The sequence below is a fragment of the Typopeltis vanoorti genome, chromosome 15 (assembly GCF_054136105.1).
Source record: "Typopeltis vanoorti isolate ZY-2024b chromosome 15, IOZ_Tvanoo_1.0, whole genome shotgun sequence".
NCBI classification, from domain to species: Eukaryota; Metazoa; Arthropoda; class Arachnida; order Uropygi; family Thelyphonidae; genus Typopeltis; species Typopeltis vanoorti.
Genome location: NC_143563.1, coordinates 86,033,576 through 86,054,087, shown reverse-complemented (window position 1 = coordinate 86,054,087; position 20,512 = coordinate 86,033,576). Strand labels below are relative to the sequence as shown.

At 39.1% G+C, this 20,512-nt stretch overlaps 1 long non-coding RNA gene across 1 annotated transcript in view; it reads left to right on the top strand.

Moving 5' to 3' along the window:
• Positions 1-20,512, top strand: part of LOC150098952 (uncharacterized) — a 225,713-nt gene that overhangs the window by 77,570 nt on the left and 127,631 nt on the right. Inside the window, exon 3 of the long non-coding RNA XR_016549524.1 lies at positions 15,485-15,633. This is a non-coding gene — a long non-coding RNA (uncharacterized LOC150098952). The remainder of the gene's footprint in view (positions 1-15,484; positions 15,634-20,512) is intronic.

Here is a 20,512-nt window from a genome sequence, read left to right as displayed (position 1 = left end):
ATCTGTCTTCGTAATCAGTATTCCACAATCCCGATATCATTTTTAACACTCTCCTTTGTACTCTCTCCAATATGTCAGAATCACAACGAAAACCAGGAGACCAGACCTGCGCACAATAGTCCAAGTGAGGTCTTATCAAGGCCTTGTAAAGAGGCAAAATAACATCCATATCTTTACATGTGAATGTTTGTTTCAGCATTGCGATTATCTTTTGAGTTGTATTTGCAATATTTGCCACATGGCCCCTGAACTTCAACCTACTATCTACTAACACTGCAAGATCCCTAGCCTTTTCAGTTTCTTCTAGCTTAATCCTATCAATATAATACAATATTGGATATATCATCATGCCGAAGTGAATGACTTTACATTTACTGACATGGAACTGACACCCATTTTCCCATGGCCACAATTCCAGCCTATTCAAAGCATACTGCAAAGACTGCATATCAGCAGCATTCCTGATTATCCTGTCTATCTTTGCATCGTCAGCAAATAACTGCATGTCGCTTGTCAAATCCTCCCCAATATCATTAATGTACAGATTGAATAACAGTGGACCAAGCACTGATCCGTGTAAAACACCACTTATTATTATTTTATTAATCTTTGTACTGTCTGTGGGCAGTACTACCCTTACATCACGTCCAGACTTGATATAGGCCTAAGCCTTTACAAGTGTTTTACCCTATGCCTGTTCGAGTTATCATAGTAGTCATTCTCTGGTGGCAATTCCCTGCCACCAGTGTACTCTGTAGGGCCCTCAATGAAAGAACATTTATATCCTTCTGCGTAAGCCCAAGCTGTTTTAAGTCCTTATAGCTATCTGCGCTCCGTAAGCCATGTAAAGAGATGATGGCGCTGGTAAACCTCGGAGTTTCCCCATGCTCCTCCTGTATCTTACTAACTAGATCTTGGTTATTCTTATAATAGTTTACCTTATTATTATGGCTATAGACTAGTGGGCGCCCTGTTCCCACCACCTGGGCATCAACTACCCAAACGTCACCATCTCTTTTAATCATTAAGTCTGGCTTACGCAAACCCGCGGAGGTCCTATAATGTGGTTCCACCGCGGTCTCCCAACCTTTGTTCTTAAAGCGGTTGTTCAGAATAGAGACCACGGCGTCATGCCTCTACACGCGTACCCAATGAGTGCGGAAGCAATACTGGGCTATATGAGACAATGTCTCACTGTAGTGGCAGCCAGCCCTACAGATTGAGTCGTCACTACCCCATCGAGCTGTGCGGGCTCGAGTGGGCAGGGCATTGATCCCCGTTCTGATAAGGTCAATATACTCGAACCCAGGGAGGAGTCTGGTGCCATCCCTTACCCAATCATGCTGGAGAGGCACTAGATATGACTCTTTTAAAGGAGCACCATCTACAGAACAGTGATGCAGAGATTCCATCTCTTGTGTTCTGCGGGTGCTGACTCAATTAAGGTACCTTGATAATGGGACCAGCCTTTAGCTTGTCTAAAGTCTTCTTGTATTAATGAGCTATAGAAATCCTCTCTGCAGATAGGAGAAGAAGAAGTTCTAACTTCACAATTCTGGACAGCCGCAGGCGTGGGATCAGCCATCTAAGTGATGGAACCCTGAGCCCGCCTATCTTCACCCCTGCGTGAAAATATGCAGTAGGGGGGGGGTGTCAGGCGGCAGTCGGAGCCATGATCTCACAGCTGAATGGATAGCTCTGTCCATTCTAGACAGTACTGAGATATCTCCTACCATTCACCAACTTGTGGTAAAAACGAGGTAGGAGATAGTTAGAAAGGAGAAAGTCTTTGTTGGGGCTTGAGAGGAGCTTTCCTCAAAGAAGCGATCCCAAACATGATACCGAGGTATCTACACTCTTCCAAGATGGTCAAAGCATGCAACGGCCTCCTGTCCAGAGAAAACTCTATAGTCTCGACCTTAAGCTTCTTGTCACGACCAGAGAGGACAAGAGCTAAAGAGCAGGACTTCCCGATATTAGTAGAAAAGCCTCGAATAGAGAAAAAGTCAAATTCCCGGTCAAGGAGTTCCTGCAAGCCTACCTTAGCAGAGGCTACGAAAATAAGATCGCCCGCAAAAGCCATAGCATTAAAGGAAGAAGCGCCTGGATAGTAGCCTATATGGCTAGGAAGAGAGTGAAGAAACTCATCTATGACGCAGTTAAAGGGGAGATAGAGGATCATCCTGGCGAACACCCCGCACTGCGGGAATAAGTCTCACGGGGCGATGGAGCTACCCAAATATAGCTCCATAACATAGAAAAGAAAGGGTTCTGGACATTCAGCAATAGACAGCGCTCGAAGGAGAGCAGGAAGGGAGACGCTATCAATGACCTTTAGGAGGTTCAGCGACGCCATATATAGAGGCCTAAGGCGGCTTCGGGAATCAGATAAAAGAGAAGAAAGAAGATATATATTCTCGGCACAGCCGTCCGAAGAGACAAAAGCGCTCTCCCTCTCTGTCTTAAAGCTTGCATACTCAGATACCCGGTATACCACTTTTTGCTATCTGTAAGTCAGCCATCCTCTTATTCATGCTAATATTGTATAACCCAAACTCATTTTCTTCAATTTATGCAACAGTCTTCCACGCTGCATTCTGTCAAAAGCCTTAGCAAAATCTAAAAATGTCATGGCGTATCCATTCCCTTGGTCTAGTTCATTGTTAACATTCTTATAGAATGTGTGCAAGTTGCTAAAACATGACCTTCCCTTAGTATACCCATGTTGTTCATTGTAAAGTAGAGATTCACTGTCAACCCATTTCCGAATGCGGGTCCTAACCAATTTTTCCCAAATCTTCACCACCACTTCTGAGATACTAATTGATCGATAGTTGGATACATCGGTCTGTGCACCGCCTTCATGCAATGGAATTACCATACATTCCTTCCGTTCCTGCGGAATCTTCCCTGTTCTGAGACTCATTAAACATCCTGATCAATAGAATGGCCAGTTCAGCTGAACACTTTTAGCACACGTGCTGATATTCCATCAGTCCCCATTGCTGAATTCTTATTCAATTTGTGCAACAGCTCTAATACTTCGGCCTCACACACCCGCGTTTCTTCATCTAGTGAAGAGGTAACAGTGAGCTCAATGTTGCATTCACCAGGTTGATAACTTTTAACGAAATGGGTACTCATTAACTGAGCCTCTTCTGCATCTGTTACCCTCATGTCATCTGGATTTAGAAGAGTTATTCTTTCATATTCATTCTTTCTTTTACTTTCAGCATATTCATAGAATTCTTTTCATACTCAGACTTTGCTTTTCGTACAACAGTTCTGCCTATTCTAGCCTGCTACTTATAACGTTCATAACGGACGTCATACTTATGCAAACGGTATTCCTTTCACATCGTCCTTTTCTTACGAATCTCTTGCTTAATAAGATTACACATCCATTTGACCCCTACTCTATTTATTCTTCGAACTCTTGAGACACATTGTGATATCACATCATTTAAATAAATGATTTATAATGAAATCAGTTTCGTCTACCACCATTACTGAGATAAATGATTTCAAAAACTTGTCAGTAGGTTTATAAACGTTATCACCGCTCAGTAAAATCGAAGAATGTTCAGTGACTCAGCTAATATGTAAGACTTCTCATTATTCATTGTACAGATCAGGGCTACTGGATCATCTTTTTGGTTCCGCAGCAAGATAGCACCGTGTCGAACTTTAGTTCTTCTTATGGAGACTAGGTCTGTGAACGTAATGAAAACTAGCTAGCTCAATAGCCGAAATAATATCCCCTTATGTAGTAACAATGGTGTATACCATTACTATACTCGGGCTTAGTGAGATTTGACACAATTTTTTTTTCCTCTCTCTCCCCCCTCCTTTAGTATGGACATATTGTAGTTGATATGTAGTTCTTCTTTCATCCTCATAAGAAGTCTAATCTTAAGGATATTTCACTCAGACTTGTTTATTCTTGCATAAAATAAGGATGAGCATAAGCGTACAATTTGTCAAGTGAAATAAGTTATATCTAACATTTATCAAGATCCAGCGCAAATTAGTGAATTATTTTATGTGACTCCCACTTACGAAAGGTTGTAACCCTATACTACATTAGTACTATAAGTGGGCTAAGAATTTGTTTTTTTATTTTCATTAATTTCATATATTTTTATTTATTTTTCACGTAGTTCGAACACCTGCTAGAGACCAAACTTGGACCTTTTTTTCAGGTCCCTCCATAAGCAGGACAGTGTACTCACACCGAGCGATGAAATTTATCTGCCGTCTAAAAACAATCACAAATATCCATGCCCACAACGACATTCGAACCCGCAACTTGTTGGTTTAAGAACGAATACGCTACCCGGTTAAATCACTCGTTCAACCGACAACTTTTTTATTTTAAACGAAAATATAACCACGTAATAAAAATGGTATTATTCACATGCACAAAAAAATAGTTGAGTAAATAAACAAGGAAGAACGCATTTACAGGTGACATAAAAATATATATTTGGAAATTATGGAAAAATAACTGGCAGTTTTTCATGCCCACTTACAAAATGTAATGTATGCTGATACATCAAATGAAGCTTCTTGTTAATAGTTCTTTATCAATATTTTTTTGAAGTTTTTCCATATTTTCCATCTTAGATTGCCTAATCGCTATCTCTGCTCTCTAACCAACAGGCTGTTAGTTCAAAACCATTGGGGGGGGGGATGGATAATAGATGACTTTTATAGTCTCCTGAGAGGGTTGAAATGTTTATTCTCCACATCCAGTTTTGAATTTTTGTAATCCTTAACTCACCCACGGTACTAATATACGATGGATTTCACATTAAAAATATTCCTTGTTTGGATTTACACAAAGACCGATCTTTTTCTATATCTATCTTGTCCTCTCTTAAAGCATTTATTTCAAAACTTGAATTATTAATTTTTCTCTAACAAATAGAGTCTTCTCATTACTTACAAATATTCATATACCATTCCATGCCATTGTACACATCCTGCCATTGAATTATACACTTTTATTTAATACCGTGTTGGACCTCCTCAAGCACATATGCGGTTGACATAGATTCCACAATGTGTTGGATTGCAGCTACGTCTACAAAATACCAGGCGTTCACCAGAGTCCTTTAACTGGTTCAGATTTGCCGGAAGAGGAATTTGCTTCCGGATCTGTTTTTCTAACATATTTCATATATTCACAGTGGGGTTCTGATCCTGGCTTTGTGGTGGTTAGGGAAGATAGTGGAAGTCGTTATCATACTCAAGTAGTAGGGGAGGCTCTTCTGACAAGATCAAGATCATGGGGGGGGGGGGGTGGGGGGGGGGGGGGGTGGGGGGGGGGGGGGGTGGGGGGGGGGGGGGGTGGGGGGGGGGGGGGGTGGGGGGGGGGGGGGGTGGGGGGGGGGGGGGGTGGGGGGGGGGGGGGGTGGGGGGGGGGGGGGGTGGGGGGGGGGGGGGGTGGGGGGGGGGGGGGGTGGGGGGGGGGGGGGGTGGGGGGGGGGGGGGGTGGGGGGGGGGGGGGGTGGGGGGGGGGGGGGGTGGGGGGGGGGGGGGGTGGGGGGGGGGGGGGGTGGGGGGGGGGGGGGGTGGGGGGGGGGGGGGGTGGGGGGGGGGGGGGGTGGGGGGGGGGGGGGGTGGGGGGGGGGGGGGGTGGGGGGGGGGGGGGGTGGGGGGGGGGGGGGGTGGGGGGGGGGGGGGGTGGGGGGGGGGGGGGGTGGGGGGGGGGGGGGGTGGGGGGGGGGGGGGGTGGGGGGGGGGGGGGGTGGGGGGGGGGGGGGGTGGGGGGGGGGGGGGGTGGGGGAATCACAACACGAATCCTTATCTATCATCACCCATAATCCCATACGCGAACCAAAACACAACAACAGAAGCCAGTGACACACTTGCCCACACGGAAATTCCAAACCTTACACACCCATGAAGCCATGCACACAATGACGTCATCAACCAATCACGTCACGATTCCTTATCTTATCTTGATCTTGATCTGGTCACTAGTGGCCGCTATACTACTTACTCAGAACCATTGCTGATGAATTCTTGCTCAATGGGCAGCAGCATTGTCTTCCATGAAACAACTGTCACCTGTTGGAGAAAAGTCAACAGTGCAGAATGGACTTGATCGGCAACAATGTTCAGATATTCTTTGGAGGACACCTAACCTTCCAGTAATATCAGGGGACTCGTTCCGTACTAACAGAACATGCCCCACGCTATGATACCACCTACAGAACCTTGAGTTATGTTTACAAGCCAAGCTGGATTCACTCGTTCATCGGACCTTCGATCGGTGCAGAACGGGGTGTACCGTGAATCGTCGGATCACGACTTTTCTTTAGTGTCCAGGCACGGTGTTCCTGACACCACTGTAGACAAACTTTCCGATTTTTAGAAATCAATGGTTTCCGTATAGGCATGCGACTTCCAATACATATCCTCTTTAATTCTTTGAGTATGGGTCGGGAACAGTCTTCATTAAATGCTTGGGTTCAATTGCTGCACACAGGAAGTTCTATTTGTCAGTGCAAACCTTCTCAGACGAGCGATCTCGTGTTATTTTTCCACTTCTTAAATACCCCTGATAATTTATCTTTTGAGAAACCAGTCAACTCTGATGTTTTAAGAATCGTGGCTACAGCTAGATGGGCACCCAGCGCTTTATCGAACTCCGAAATATTCTTTGTTTTTCCCATTGTGATAAACACTATTGACGATTACTGAACAGCAGCAGCAGCATTCTTAAATAGTTGCCTAGAACACATGGTGACGCCCGTGACTAAGTATTTTGCATATACACTGCTTAAGTGACGTTTTCGTACATCTGAGTAAAGATTCCAAATTCAGTAGCTGGTAATTCAGTAGAAAATTTTTCAGGATACTCAATCCTGAGATGAAGTTTCTCCACTTTCATAAAACGACTGCGTCCAACATGTCTAGCTGCTAAAATGTTGGCGTCAATTTTTAGAGCGTTTCATAAATTGATTCCTTAGTGATGATAGCACAGAATATTTTTTATAAAAAACAGGGGGAAAGCTGCATTTAGAGGAAACTCAGTGATGTTTTCCTTTTCAGTTATTAAGTACACCTCTGAGTATCGTCTCTTAAGATTTTGTCAGTAGCATACGCATCGACAGATCTATTGGCTGTTGCCTGAATTTCAGGTTTGCCTGGATTCAAATCCTATCTGGGATATCAATAGTTTATTAGGATTTTTACATTTATGGTGAGTTAGCTGCTTCCCTATGGTTGCTAAAGGTTTCCCTTCCTCAAAACAGGCACCCCAGTATGGCGAATAAATGTCGTAATTGAAAATAACTACTCTGAATTTCATTAATATCTTGATGTTACTGGAAGCATTTAACATTAATTTGAAGTATTTTTTCATCCTGTTGCGTGACCTCACTTCACTGTTAAAGAAAGGGAGGAGGGAATTTGTATTCGTATCCATAGAATGTGGAGCAGGGCCACCCTGTTCCTATATGGTGCAGTTCAAAGCTTATCACAATGGCAGAGTACCTACGAAGGCCCGTTGCATGCCTTGTTTTTATTTACAATTGCAGAAGAGTAACTTGTTTTATATTTGCGTTATTTCTTTGTGAAACTTGTACGTTCCTTTTGATCTAATACACAAAGCAGGACAATGAAGAAGCAGTAGCAAAAACGGATGTGTTACACCTCATCCTTTGTTGTGACCCAAATGTTTAATTCCAGTAAAATGAATAGTGTACGCACGTGCTCACACACACAATTTAGGTCATTGCTTTTCATTCAGAGCTGAAAACGAGAGTTTTCGTGTTCCATTGTAATAGCGTCCTAATTTCCCTTCAACATGTTTAGCAGAGGAAGTATGCTATACTCAATTGACAAGGAGTTTGCAGGAAGTTGATACAAGCATTACAGGCTGCGAATGGAGTATTTTAAATTTCTGTGAATAACTTGTTGAACGTAACCCATTTCAAGGTGTACTGTATTTTTATTGTTCATTGCTTTACCAATAGTATGGTTTTTATTTTATAGAAGAGTTTATATAAAATAAAACAACTTAAGTTTGCTAGATTTATTCTCATGAATAATATCTGAATATCATGGAATAAATATTTGATTATTATGCAGACTTCAGGTAATGCATTTAGTAATGCAAACGTCTATTAACTTCCTGCATTCGTGTTAAATGAACGATGATTAAATCGATGAAGGAAAGCAAAAGTTCTAAACGTGATATTTACTTTAGCTTACTCATCACAGTGTACCACACTCTTTTGGAATATTTTTTGATAGCTTTTTGTTTTCGATTTTTTGGTGATTACCGAGGTGTACCGATTAAAAAAAAAACAGTGTGGTAGTGGATAAACTTCGTAGAAATTCCTCTTGTCGAATATCTGTTGTACTGGTTACTACTCGGGTCTGCGAAAGATAAATGCAATTTATTCTTTTCTATCATGTACAAAACACACTCGCGTTTTCAATCTGCATGTCAATATCTCACATAAAATGCTTTAACATTAATGTACGAATAGCGTACTGACTGATTATCACTCTTCATACACCTTCCTTCCAGAGAAGGACTGAACATAACATTTTAATATGGAACGTATCATTAGTGAATGCATTCCTAAAAAAATTATTCTTTATTGAATTAATTATGCCTGGAATGCGAGTAATCAAGTCATGTAGACATGCATTTTTATTTTATTTTTATATGAACTGACATGCATTCATGTTTACAACACTAGTCTATGCAAGTCTTCCCGATGGGATGGGAGTGCATCAGAATAATTCCTTGTTGTTTTTCCAAACTATGCATACGATAACTAAACCAGCATCAGCTTCAAATTATTCAGTATAATATACATTAAATGAGTTGAACACGTTTTCATTAACTCTGTGCTCAAATGATTCGTTTTGTTAACTGTATACTAAAAAAAAAAAAAAAAAGAAAATTTAAAAGTTTAATTGAATACGTATCTAATCCTCGCATCTTGCAATGCACGTATCGAACTCGAAAACCACTGCTTACCAAATGCAAATTAGAATTTGAGATTTACAAAGAAAACATGGAAGCGTACAAGTCATACTTTTCTAATTAATAATATTAATTATAAAGAAAGAACAATGTATTAGTTTATATTTTAAATGTTTTAAAATTTGCCTTGAAATGTTTCGGATTTATATTTTTACCGGATTTTTTAAAGATTTGGTTTAGATATTACGCACAGATCAGTTATGTTCCTCTGCTAGAAAATATCAAGCAAAACAACAACAACAAAAAAAAAACCATGCCGGTGAGTTTTTTTTTTTTTAATATTAATTTCCTTCTAATCTTTGACGAATTCGTAGTTTTATTGAATACTTAATTGGTGTCTTAGAAGTTAAGAGGATATATATATTGAAAGTATGTCCCTTTCAGTGGATCAACTTACCGTGAGTAAATTATTTAGAAATCATGTTATGGGAACGCCTCTCCCTAAACATTTTTCAGTTTAGAAGTTGAGTTTGAATAAAAAAGGTACTCACCGCGTGGGTGGACATTCGATGTTTGTTTTAGACCATAAGATGTTGTTGCTCTCGAGAACGTTTACCGGAAGTGAAAAGCAAAAGTTTAACTTTCTAAAAGAAATAAATGAGTAACATTGAATAATTAATCTGATTGTGGTACTCTTACGGAAGATAGTCATTTCACGATTCAGCCTCTAGTCAGAATCGAGTCTGTTGCCTAACTATGCACATATCGTAATTTGGCTAATTCCGAAATGTCTTGCGAGTACTGAACAGAATTATATATATAAACAGTTATGCTAAGAATGAACATCTATAGCAAAACATGTATGAGCCGATTAATTGATTTTTCACACTTCTACCAAACACTGACGTCGAAAATTCGTTTCAGCTGTTGCGTGAGGAATTTTACTAGCCCATAAAATGCTTTAGGAGTATTATTCACTCATAAATTTCGCTCGTATTATTAGGCTCCAGTAAACGGCTTGGTTGTCCAAATGAACAGCGTTTTCTTTTTCCAACCAACAAGTTATGGGTTGGATGTTTGTAAAACGTGGGCAGACGAGTTCATCGTCTAGCATAAAGCTGCAGATGTATTTTACCGAAAGCCACGAAAAATACTATAAATACAATATTTGCCCATTATTATGAACAGGTGCAAGTGACATCTTCCTTTCTCCATTGGTCGAAGATGTGCGAACGTCGTGTCCGCCTAATGTATTATTCTTTTCCATATCTAAAGAGATTTATTCTCTTTCTCCTGAAGGAAGTAATGCCTTTACTACCATGCGAACTGCTCCTTTACCAGCGTCTTGTGACTTAATGTAGGTTCTTTTCATTCAAATGCTCAACTTCTAAATTTAAAATCTCCGATCTCATTAGCTTTACTGCCATTGGTTAGTTCTTGGAAATGTTTGTTTCCAATAGAAAGGAGGAAATCAATTAATTCGTGTTATTACGAATGCACCTTCAGAATTTATTACAGTATATGAGATCTTTGCTTTATGCAATTCCTGAAAAACGTTTACATGTTGTAAACAGTGTCATGAACATCGATTGTTTACAATTAATTTAGGGAGTGAAGACTAAGCTTCGTGGTAACGATGTTCATCCCCGATTATTATGTAACGCTATAGAGTTATTGTTTGAGTGTTTGTTAATCTTTATCATGCTTTAATCTTTAGCATATATAAGGATTGTAGATAGGGGAAATCTTCGTACCTTGTCGCATATTATGCGTGGCAGCATTCTATATATAGATGATTAACAAGCAGTATTGAAATTGAGAGTTTATTTTTTACTTTGTTAGACTATAATAAGTTTAGTTTAATCCTTTATCCAAGTGTGAGCAAAAGTTTGCGCCTGAAAGTATCTTCAGGACTGGGGTAAGGTAGTGCAACACCAGGAAACTCGTTGCAAAGGTGGAGAAAGATCTCATCACTCCTATCTTGACAACTCCTATAAGTTAAGATGACCTCTCATTGCTTCTGCCTTTGTATCTCCACTACTGGGCCTGGCTCCCACTGACGAGACCTCAGTGGGGGGGAGAAACCGGTATGGATAGTGGCCCTTGCCTTAATGCATAGTATTACACATATCCGCAACGAGATGTGCTTTGCATAATGGGAGATACATCGATAGGAGTGATGAGATCTTTCTCCACCTTTGCAACGAGTTGCACTACCTTACCCCAGTCCTGAAGATACTTTCAGGTGCAAACTTTGTTTGCTCACACTTGGATAAAGGATTAAACTAAACTTATTAAAGCAGTTTTGAAATATTTGCATTTTTTTATGCCATTATAAGCAACAGAAGCTTTCCTACTAGGTTATGTCTAATAAAATCGCTTCAGGTATTTAATATTTAGATAATATAATATAGAAATAAAGTAAAAATAACAGTTTTATGAATATTAACAGCATGGCACGCTTTAAACTTGAATCATATCACATATTGCTAGGAGATGAAATTCATCGCCCAGTGCAAAGCTACTACCCTACTAATTGCAAACTTGAAGTGACGTGAAGAAGTTCGTGTTTAGTTATTAGAGCGGGTTATCCAGATTATCTAACGTTAGCAGCCTATCAATAGTCGATTACTACGATTACATTTAGGCTTACCAACTGTTCGTGTGATAGAATTAACATCGTCATATCCCCCATGTGCCCTCTAGGGTACAGAGGTCTGACATACGTTTACAGGCCGAAGTTAACCCTGTGAGAATGGCCAGTCCTCAGCAGAGTGGCAACAGCATCCAACGATTGATCCCTTCCAACTACTAACCGTGCTCAAACTTGCTTAACTTTTTGCCTTAACTATTAGGCGGAGACTACTAATCGACCAACCTATGCTGGCCGAAAACATAAAAAAAATTAAACTTTCTGGCGCTGGGCTTATTCAGAAGGTAAACTTGCTTTTAATTTGGATGAATAAATTTATTAACACACACACTCACTGTAACAGTGATTATAATTCTTATTCCAGTGAATACCATAGAAGTGAAGTTATGTTTTCGTTTTTTATTAGTAAAACTTTGACTGATTTAGTAAATTGGTATCAAATTTTACTAGTATCGCAACTAATTATCAAAAATAATTGTAAGCATTTATATTATTCAATAAGGCTGTGAATCAAGTGTAATCATGTTTGATAATTCCTGTTTTGGGGACAAAAATAGTATAAGCAGATAATTTAAAACGAGTCGTGTAAGAACTTGAACTTAATGCCTCTTAAACGCATATCTTACATGAAAAAGATTTCGAGAAACTTATGCTGTTACATTTGTTCTGGTCTAGTACAAAGGACTATTTACCAAATTATCATCTTTAGTAAGTTCTTTAATTCTAAAAGTTGGCATAATTCTCCTTTCGGATTTCTCCACTAGTGCTCGAGTACAGTGCATAGTACTAGTATTGTCTTCTTACACAGAAGCATTACACTTCAAATCCTACTCATAGTTTTCTTGATGACCCCCTCCCTTCACCTTTCTCCACTAATTCCCGAGTACCCCAGGATTCAGTACTATCATCCATCCTCTTATATTTATCACTTACAAACTTGAAATCCTTCCTGTAGTATTGTTGATGAGATTTTATAACTCTTCATTTGACAAACCTCTTACAGCTAAAGCATTTCAAGCCGCACCCACACACACTCTCCCACAACCAATGCTTTGGTCTGCAATGAGTTGAGGACAACAGCAAACTCAAGTACTACCAAAATGCTGTATTCTCTTATTTATCATATTTCGCTTCCTTACCTTGGATATCGTCTAGATCTCCAGACAAGACCAATTTCTTTCTCAAACTGACTTACATTTCTAGCTTTTCCTAGCAGAAACGCATCACATCTGAGACCAGTCTCAGAAAAATCGGAGGTCTTTCCCCTTCAAAACACTATTTCCCTCCTGTACGACGGCTAAGATTCTATAAACTGCAATTCGGCCAACCTGGAATGCTGTTCTCACGTTTACGATACACCACCAAAAACTTCTTAAAATTCTTGATGCTATTTTGAGAAGGGGGGGGGGGGTCCAGTTAATAAACAATACCACACTTGACAAACTCTCTACAATCACTTTCTCCAAGACTTTCTGCCTACCCCCCCCCCCCTAAAAACACGAGAAGATGACTGTCCAGATTAATTCATAGTAAAGTTTCAAACCAACTTCTCGTCCCTTTTTATTCAGCACTTCCATAATGCAGCAGTAGCATACTTCCCCTTGGGCTGGAAAGATTTATCCCATTGGCTACCTCGCCTTGATAAGGCGAGTTGACCGATCTCATACGCAGGTCGTATTGCTTTTCCGCCCTTAAAACTGGTTTTTCAAGACAAATCGGCCAGAGAATATAAAACACATGGCTTAGATAGGATTAACAGTCTTATCATACTATTAATAAACTACTTTAAAGCCAAGTTTACATAACCTGACCGTGGCAGGGCTGGAGTGGTGTGAAATCCGTAATAATGGTTATGACGCCAGTATTTCGTGGATATTTGTTAATTGCATGTGCTTTTCTGGTCTATGCTGCGGGATGGGAAAAAACCCTACCTCCTCTGTACGAGACTGCTTCGACAGGCCAGTGAAATTTCAAATTTCAAAAGGCAAACTTAAGATAAATTTGCTGGATTTTAAATCTGAAAAATAACTTACAAAAAAACACTAAAGTATAACTAAAAGCCTAAAAGTCAGATACTGTTGAAGGATTTTTGAACAATAAAACTAGTTGATCAACTTATCATCGCGATACCAACTGAGCTGTTGATTCTCATTTCACTACGAACAGCATGGTAATGGGCACTGAAACGAGGGGAAATGGAATGCTTACTATGTTGGGTGATTCGTTGGTTTCTTTAAATAGTGATTTGCGAAGGTGGTATTAAACAGGTAGATATGGGGTCGAATTTAAACTTTTCTTGGTGCGTCAAGATAAAACGAAGGACTTATATGTAGTTTTAAATTTGTGCAAACATTCTAGAGCAGAGTTCCCGGGCCGTCTGTAATTTCACTATATTTACATAAAATCTCTACTGGAATTTTGACTGTTTTATTCCTTCAATTTTTTTTTCTAATTGCCAGTCATGTCATTAAAAATCATTGAACAATAACTAGCCAAGCGCGCATTTTGGCAATAAGAATCCCCCCCCCCCCGACATATTGGGGAAAAATATTTTTAAATCTTGCAGGTGTCACTAGTTTTATCCCAGTTACAAAACCTTTCTTTTTGTGTGCTAGGGTAATTCGTATTTTTCGTGCCTGAATGGTCACTAAATTTAAGGCATCTTCATGTAAACACTCAGTCGATATTCTGTTATTACATAGAAAGTAAGCCGTTGAGTAGGATTAAATTTCACTTTAAATTCGACTCCCAAAAATAAACAGAATTCAGATACTATGTATTTGGATACTGTTTATTTTGGGAGTCGAATTTAAAGTGAACCTTTTTTAGTAGTTTTATTATTGCAAGTATGACAAAACCAAAGTTCGGATAAATGGTGATTAAAAAAAAAAAAAAAAAAAAAAATTATCACCAGTAACACATCTCCCCATGTCTGAGATGAAACTAACAGTGGTCCCAAACACCTATTCATTTTTACCCGTTATAGCTGCTGCCTTACATAATGTCCTAGTGGAAACAGTTCATCTTGCACGCCGCTTGCGGAAGTGTTTACAGGAAAGAAATGCAGATGAGAAATGAGGTCTTGGGTAAAATCTAGGTCCTTATCTCGTAACAGTGTTAAGTATTTATCATTTGATTCTACTTTAGTGATACTCTTTTTCGAATATTTCATATTTTAATACTTCCCTAATTTGAGGCAAAACAAATAAACATTTCACTTTGACTTCTGAAAGATTTGGTAATTTTGCTATTAGGTTCGGTACCGGAATGCGTATTGTCAAATGTTTTAGAAAATATTTCATTAACACTCAGTTTAATGTGCAGGGATAGAAGAACAGTTTTTAATCAATGAGGGAGTTTCTCTTTATCTGGCATAAATCTTTTCTGGAAAGACATTTTTTTTTTTTTTTTTTTTTATAACGTACCGTCCTTGCTTTGCTGTTCCGCAAGTAATGTTTTGTAATTTCTACTCGCTTAGCTAACTTCTCGAATCGTCACAAATATCCAAGTGGTAGTCCTTCGCTCATTGCATTGATCCACTTGAATATTTTTTTCCCGAAAATCTGCTCAGTGTGTGTGATAGTTGGGGAAATTTTCTCAATAATATTTTGCAATGAAACTGCTTTTAAATTTATTTATAAATATTCTGTAAAACAAGGTTTATCAGGACCTTCGTTAATTTCTTTAAAAAAAAAACCAGTACTTCAAAGTAACATATTTCATTCTTGGTTTTAAAATATTAAGATTTTGTTTCTATTCCTTAAAACGTGTTTGTTGTGGTGGAACTAATGAGTAAGTTCAGTTGGTATGATGAGTTCCAAGCAGTTCAGATTGTTTAAATAAATTCAAATTGCTAACATGATCGTTTAATTCCTTAGGTTCAATCATACAGTTTGTTGACACTTTCATAAGTGTTCTCTGATGACAGCGACTTCCTCTTCACACTTGAATCAAAAAAGTTCATCATTCATTAAAATCCCGCGGTAATGGTGAGTGTAGTTGCTGGATGGCCAAAAGAAATAATGAGGTACTTTTATTATCAAAGAATCGAATGTTGATTTTCACAGAATATACGGATTCATAAGTTAAAAGTAACAGTGTGTCACACGATGTTTTAGTCGTCAAATCACTAGTTCCCGAAAATCACAACTTAACCTTTTCCCCTGTCACTAAGACGCCGGTTATATGCTATTTTACAAGATTTGCAAAAAGTCTTTGAGTATATACATTTTATCTCTGTAACTTATTTCATCTTCAAAGTAATTAAAGTATGCAGTTCATACCGTGCGAGTGACGTGTTGATAATTAACACTAAGCGAACTACACGCACACCACAAAAGAAATCCGCTTATTTTATTGCCCTCAATTTTTTGAATGTGTAACATACACCCACTGTCCAAAGAGAAACAGAACTTTTCGAAGATAGAAAAAACTAGTGGAGCCACCTGTGGTATCTTTTTGTTGTCGAAAGCGGCAACCTTCGTTAGTGTTGTGTCAACTGTTTATGGCATTTGTTTCATTAGAAGCCGAGTTATAGTGCCAAGAGTGACAGTGTGTTTTGACGAACTGTCGGAAAATGAGTTTCGAACAGAGCTACGATTGACTTTTGTGTTAAACTTGATAAACATTTTACCGAAACGCATCAAATGCTTCAAAAAGCATACGGTGATGAATGCGTATCCCGTAATCAAGAGCGGTTTAAATGATTTCAAAGTGATCGTGAGACGCTTGAGGACGACGAAACGCCGGGCCGTCCAAAAATTGGACTGAGCGAAGTTAACATCCGAAAAGTGCGTGATTTCATCAAAGAAAACACGAAATCTTCCATGAGATTGATTAAAGATGAATTGGGGATTCCAAAATCAACTGTGAACAATATTTTGATCGAGAGTTTGTGCCTTCGTAAATTGAATTCGCGATTTGTTCCCCACAAGTTGACCGACGACAAAAAACATTTATCGAATTGAACACTGCAAGGACCTCATTAAAACTGCTCGTAAGGACTCAAACTTACTTGAAATGATCGTTACTAGTGACGAAACGTGGCGTTTTGAGTATGAGCCCGAAACAAAGCGTCAGAGTACTTAGTGGAGACCACCACAAGAGGGGCATCCGAAAAAAAGTCGCTTGGCAAAGGCAAAAGTAAAGAAAATGCTGATTTGTTTCTACGATTTCAAGTGTATTATCCACAAATAATTCTTTCCTCTAAACGGTTTCCTCTAAATAATTCTTTCGGCTAAACGGTCAATGGTGAGTTTTATCTCGAAGTTTTAAAGCGATTGATAGTGAGAATTCGTCACGTACGGCATGAATATCGTGACGACCGACCTTGCGTCAAAACACACTGTCACTCTGCTTCTAATGAAACAAATGTCATAAACAGTTGACACATCACTAATGAAGGTTTCCGCTTTCGACAATAAAAAGATACAACAGGTGGTGCCATTAGTTTCTTCTATTTTCGAAAACTTCGGTTTCGTTTTGGACAGAGGGTGTATATCACAATTGAGACAGAAGGTCAATTAACTGACAATAATTTATAAAAAAAAAACCTTTGTTTAAAAAAACGGATTTATCACCAAAATCAATATAATTATATAATTACAAAAATAATTTGATCTGTTTTATAGCACATAGGCACAAGGCGTGCAATAAAAATTTACTTACCGGAAAGAAAATTGTGATTGGACTCTGAAGTAACCGTGAGGACATTCTACAATGTTCAAGTTTTACAAAATTCATTGTTGTAACAGTATGGAAAGTGTAAAATACACATATGCCGCAGGAACTGTCAAGCACAGTTATTTTGTGGAGTAATATGCTAGAATATATTCTGTGTAGGGGATTTTGTTTTTGTAGTTATGTGCAATATTCAGTTTACAACAATAGGACCACTATTCATTAATAAAAAATATAGCAATCCTATGAAACAAATATTCTCGTAATTTAGTTGTGAGGATTGTATTTTGGTATGAATGAATGCACAAGAATATATAGGGTGATCAAAATTTTGTAGTAATACATTGTGTGTCATGCAGAAGTGATATCTGGTAGGAAAAAAAAAAGTAGTTCCAAACTTCATCACCAGGGGCGCTGTATAATGTACCGAATGTAGATGTAATTTTTCTATGTGTGTAAAAAAGCCACCGTAGCATAACACATTTTTATTAAATTCTATTATGCATTCACGGCTGTACTGTTCAATGTGCTACCCTTACCGATATGTCACAAACGCACAATGGCAGAACGTAGCTGGTCGGGACTTATGTTGCGTTATGCTGTCTTTCAGCGTTGGCAAATTTATTGGGTTGATCCCAATAAACGCTATCTTTGAGAAATTCCCGAGGTCAGATCAGGTGAACAAGACCGTCATGCGGTGGGAAACGCACGATTGATCACTGATATTCCGTGAATTGTTCTCGAAGAACCTCCTGTACGGATCAGCTGATGTGTGGAGGGGCCCCCGTCCTGCATGAAAATAATTGAATCCATGCACAGGAGCTGCTGTAACTATAGCACAACAAAATTGTTTATCATGTCGCGATACCTCTCCGCAGTAACTGAGCAGGTCACAGGAACCCGATTGGCGAATGTCCATAAACGAGAATAGTCCAATGATAAACGAAGCTGTAAAGCCGCGCCAGATGCAAAGGAATATATTGGATTGCATGCGAGTTTTGCCCATACCAGCCGACTATGGGTAATCACAGCTCCGTTCATGTAAAAGTGAGCCTCATCTTTTCATAAAACCATCCACCGCCACGTTGCCTCCAACTCCACTCGAGCGAAGAATAAAGCAAATGTCAGTCGAGTTTCGAATTCCTTCGGTCGCAACCTCTGTGTCAGGGTTATCTTAAATGGGTAAAATGCAGAATCTTGCGTAAATTTTTCCAAACAGTTCTGTAAGGCACATCCCTGTTTCTTGATACAGCACGTGTACTGCAGGCACCAATGCTGTTATTCATGTCCTGCTCCATAACGGCCGTAGCAACTTCATCCACTTGTTGTGCGACCGCTGCCTGTCTATTTCCCAACGATCCCATTTCTTCAAAACGACTCATCATTCGTCCCAGAGCGCATGGAGATAGCGGCCCTCGTCGACATTTGTTCAATGGACGATATTCGCTTGGTGCAGCAACAGCATTGCAATTGTTTAGGAGGTACAGCACCACGCGAAAAGCACGTTGGAGCAAGATTAGTGTGGTATTAACACCAGAATACAGTGTTTGCGTGATGTACAAATTTCATGTATTTGGTGTTTACAATGCCCCTGTCGGTGAAGTTTGAAATCCCCCCCCCTCAGATATCGCTTCATGTAGCACAATATATTCCTGCAAAGTTCTCTGCATTAGGATCACTTGGTGGCGCTCCATAAGACCTTAAACATGGATGCTTTAATTTTTCACCTGTATACATACACTCGGTGGTCAGGTAAAAAGTGACTAAATATGTCCACCCAGTCTTCTCGAAAATCATATATGAACAAAGGAATAATATCAGTAATGTATGTCGTGGCATTGTTACCTTACCACTACAGGTGTGTAGTTCCATTACTGGCAATTCGATTTTGCATGGAGCTCATTTGGAAATTTTATTTAGTTAAGCAGGAAAGTGGCAAATTATTAATGCTTCAACTTTAATATGTATCGTCGTCGTCCAGTAGCATCCTCTAGCAAGAGGGTTGCAGCAGATGAGCAGCCCTTCTCCATTTCTCTCTCTGTCGCTTCCATCATACTTAAACCAGTCCATTCCACGATGTCATTAAACCACTCTCTAGTTGATCTTCCACGTCTTCACTTCCCATCAACTTTCCTTTGTAATATAGTTCTTGTCAGGTGTCCCGAAGAACCTCTCAGAAGATATCCGAAAATCTGGTCTTTCATTGCATATTCTTTAGCAGTGTTCTTTCCATCCCAACTCGTCTTAAAACTTCTTGATTTGATATTCTTCCTGTATAGCTAATCTTTTCCATCTTTCTATAACACCACATTTCCAATGCATTAATTTTTTCCATATCTCTCTTTCTGAATGTTCATGACTCACTTCCATAACTTGAAATACTGCAAACTGTTGCTTTAACTATTCCAATTCTAACACCTATTTTAGTGTTCTTGTTTATTAAAATTCTCTTCATTTCCATAAATGCCGATTTAGCTTTCCCTATTCAATTTTTAATGTCCAACTCTGAAGTTCCTTTCTCTGAGATCCAGCTACCTAAATATTGAAATCTTTCCACTTCTAAAATCTTTCCTCCACATCTTATTTTTACATTATCTCCTATTTTTCTATCCATAATCATTATCTTGGTCTTTTTTGTGTTAATTCTTAGTCCATACTCTTTACAAGAGTTTCAAATTCTTTGATAATTTGTTGTAACCCATTTTCACTTTCTGCCATCACCATTACATCATCCGCATATCCTAAGTTATTATTGATTCTTCCATTTATTTTTATTTCTTCTTCTACATCCTAAAGTGTGCCTCTCTAAACATTTGTTCACTATAAAAGTTAAACAATAATGGTGATAACTTGCATCCTTGTCTGACTCCTCTCTCCAACAGGAATTCTCCTGTTTCCTCTCCGTTTACACATACTGACACTATTTGTGACCAATATAATCTCCTTAAAATTTCCAAATCATAAGAGTCAATATCAGTATTTTCTATAAATGTCAAAAAGCCTTAAATGTTTCACTGTATCAAATGCCTTTTCAAAATCTAGAAATCCCCAAAACAACTTTCCACCATGGTTTAGTGTTTTCTCCCCAATAATTCTTAGACAAGTTATAGCCTCTCTAGTTCCTGAATCCAAACTGTTCCTCATTCATTTCTTTTTCTATTTTATTCCTAAATCTCTCTCTAAAATTATTTGCACCAGAATTTTTGCTGTGTGAGTTATAAGACTTA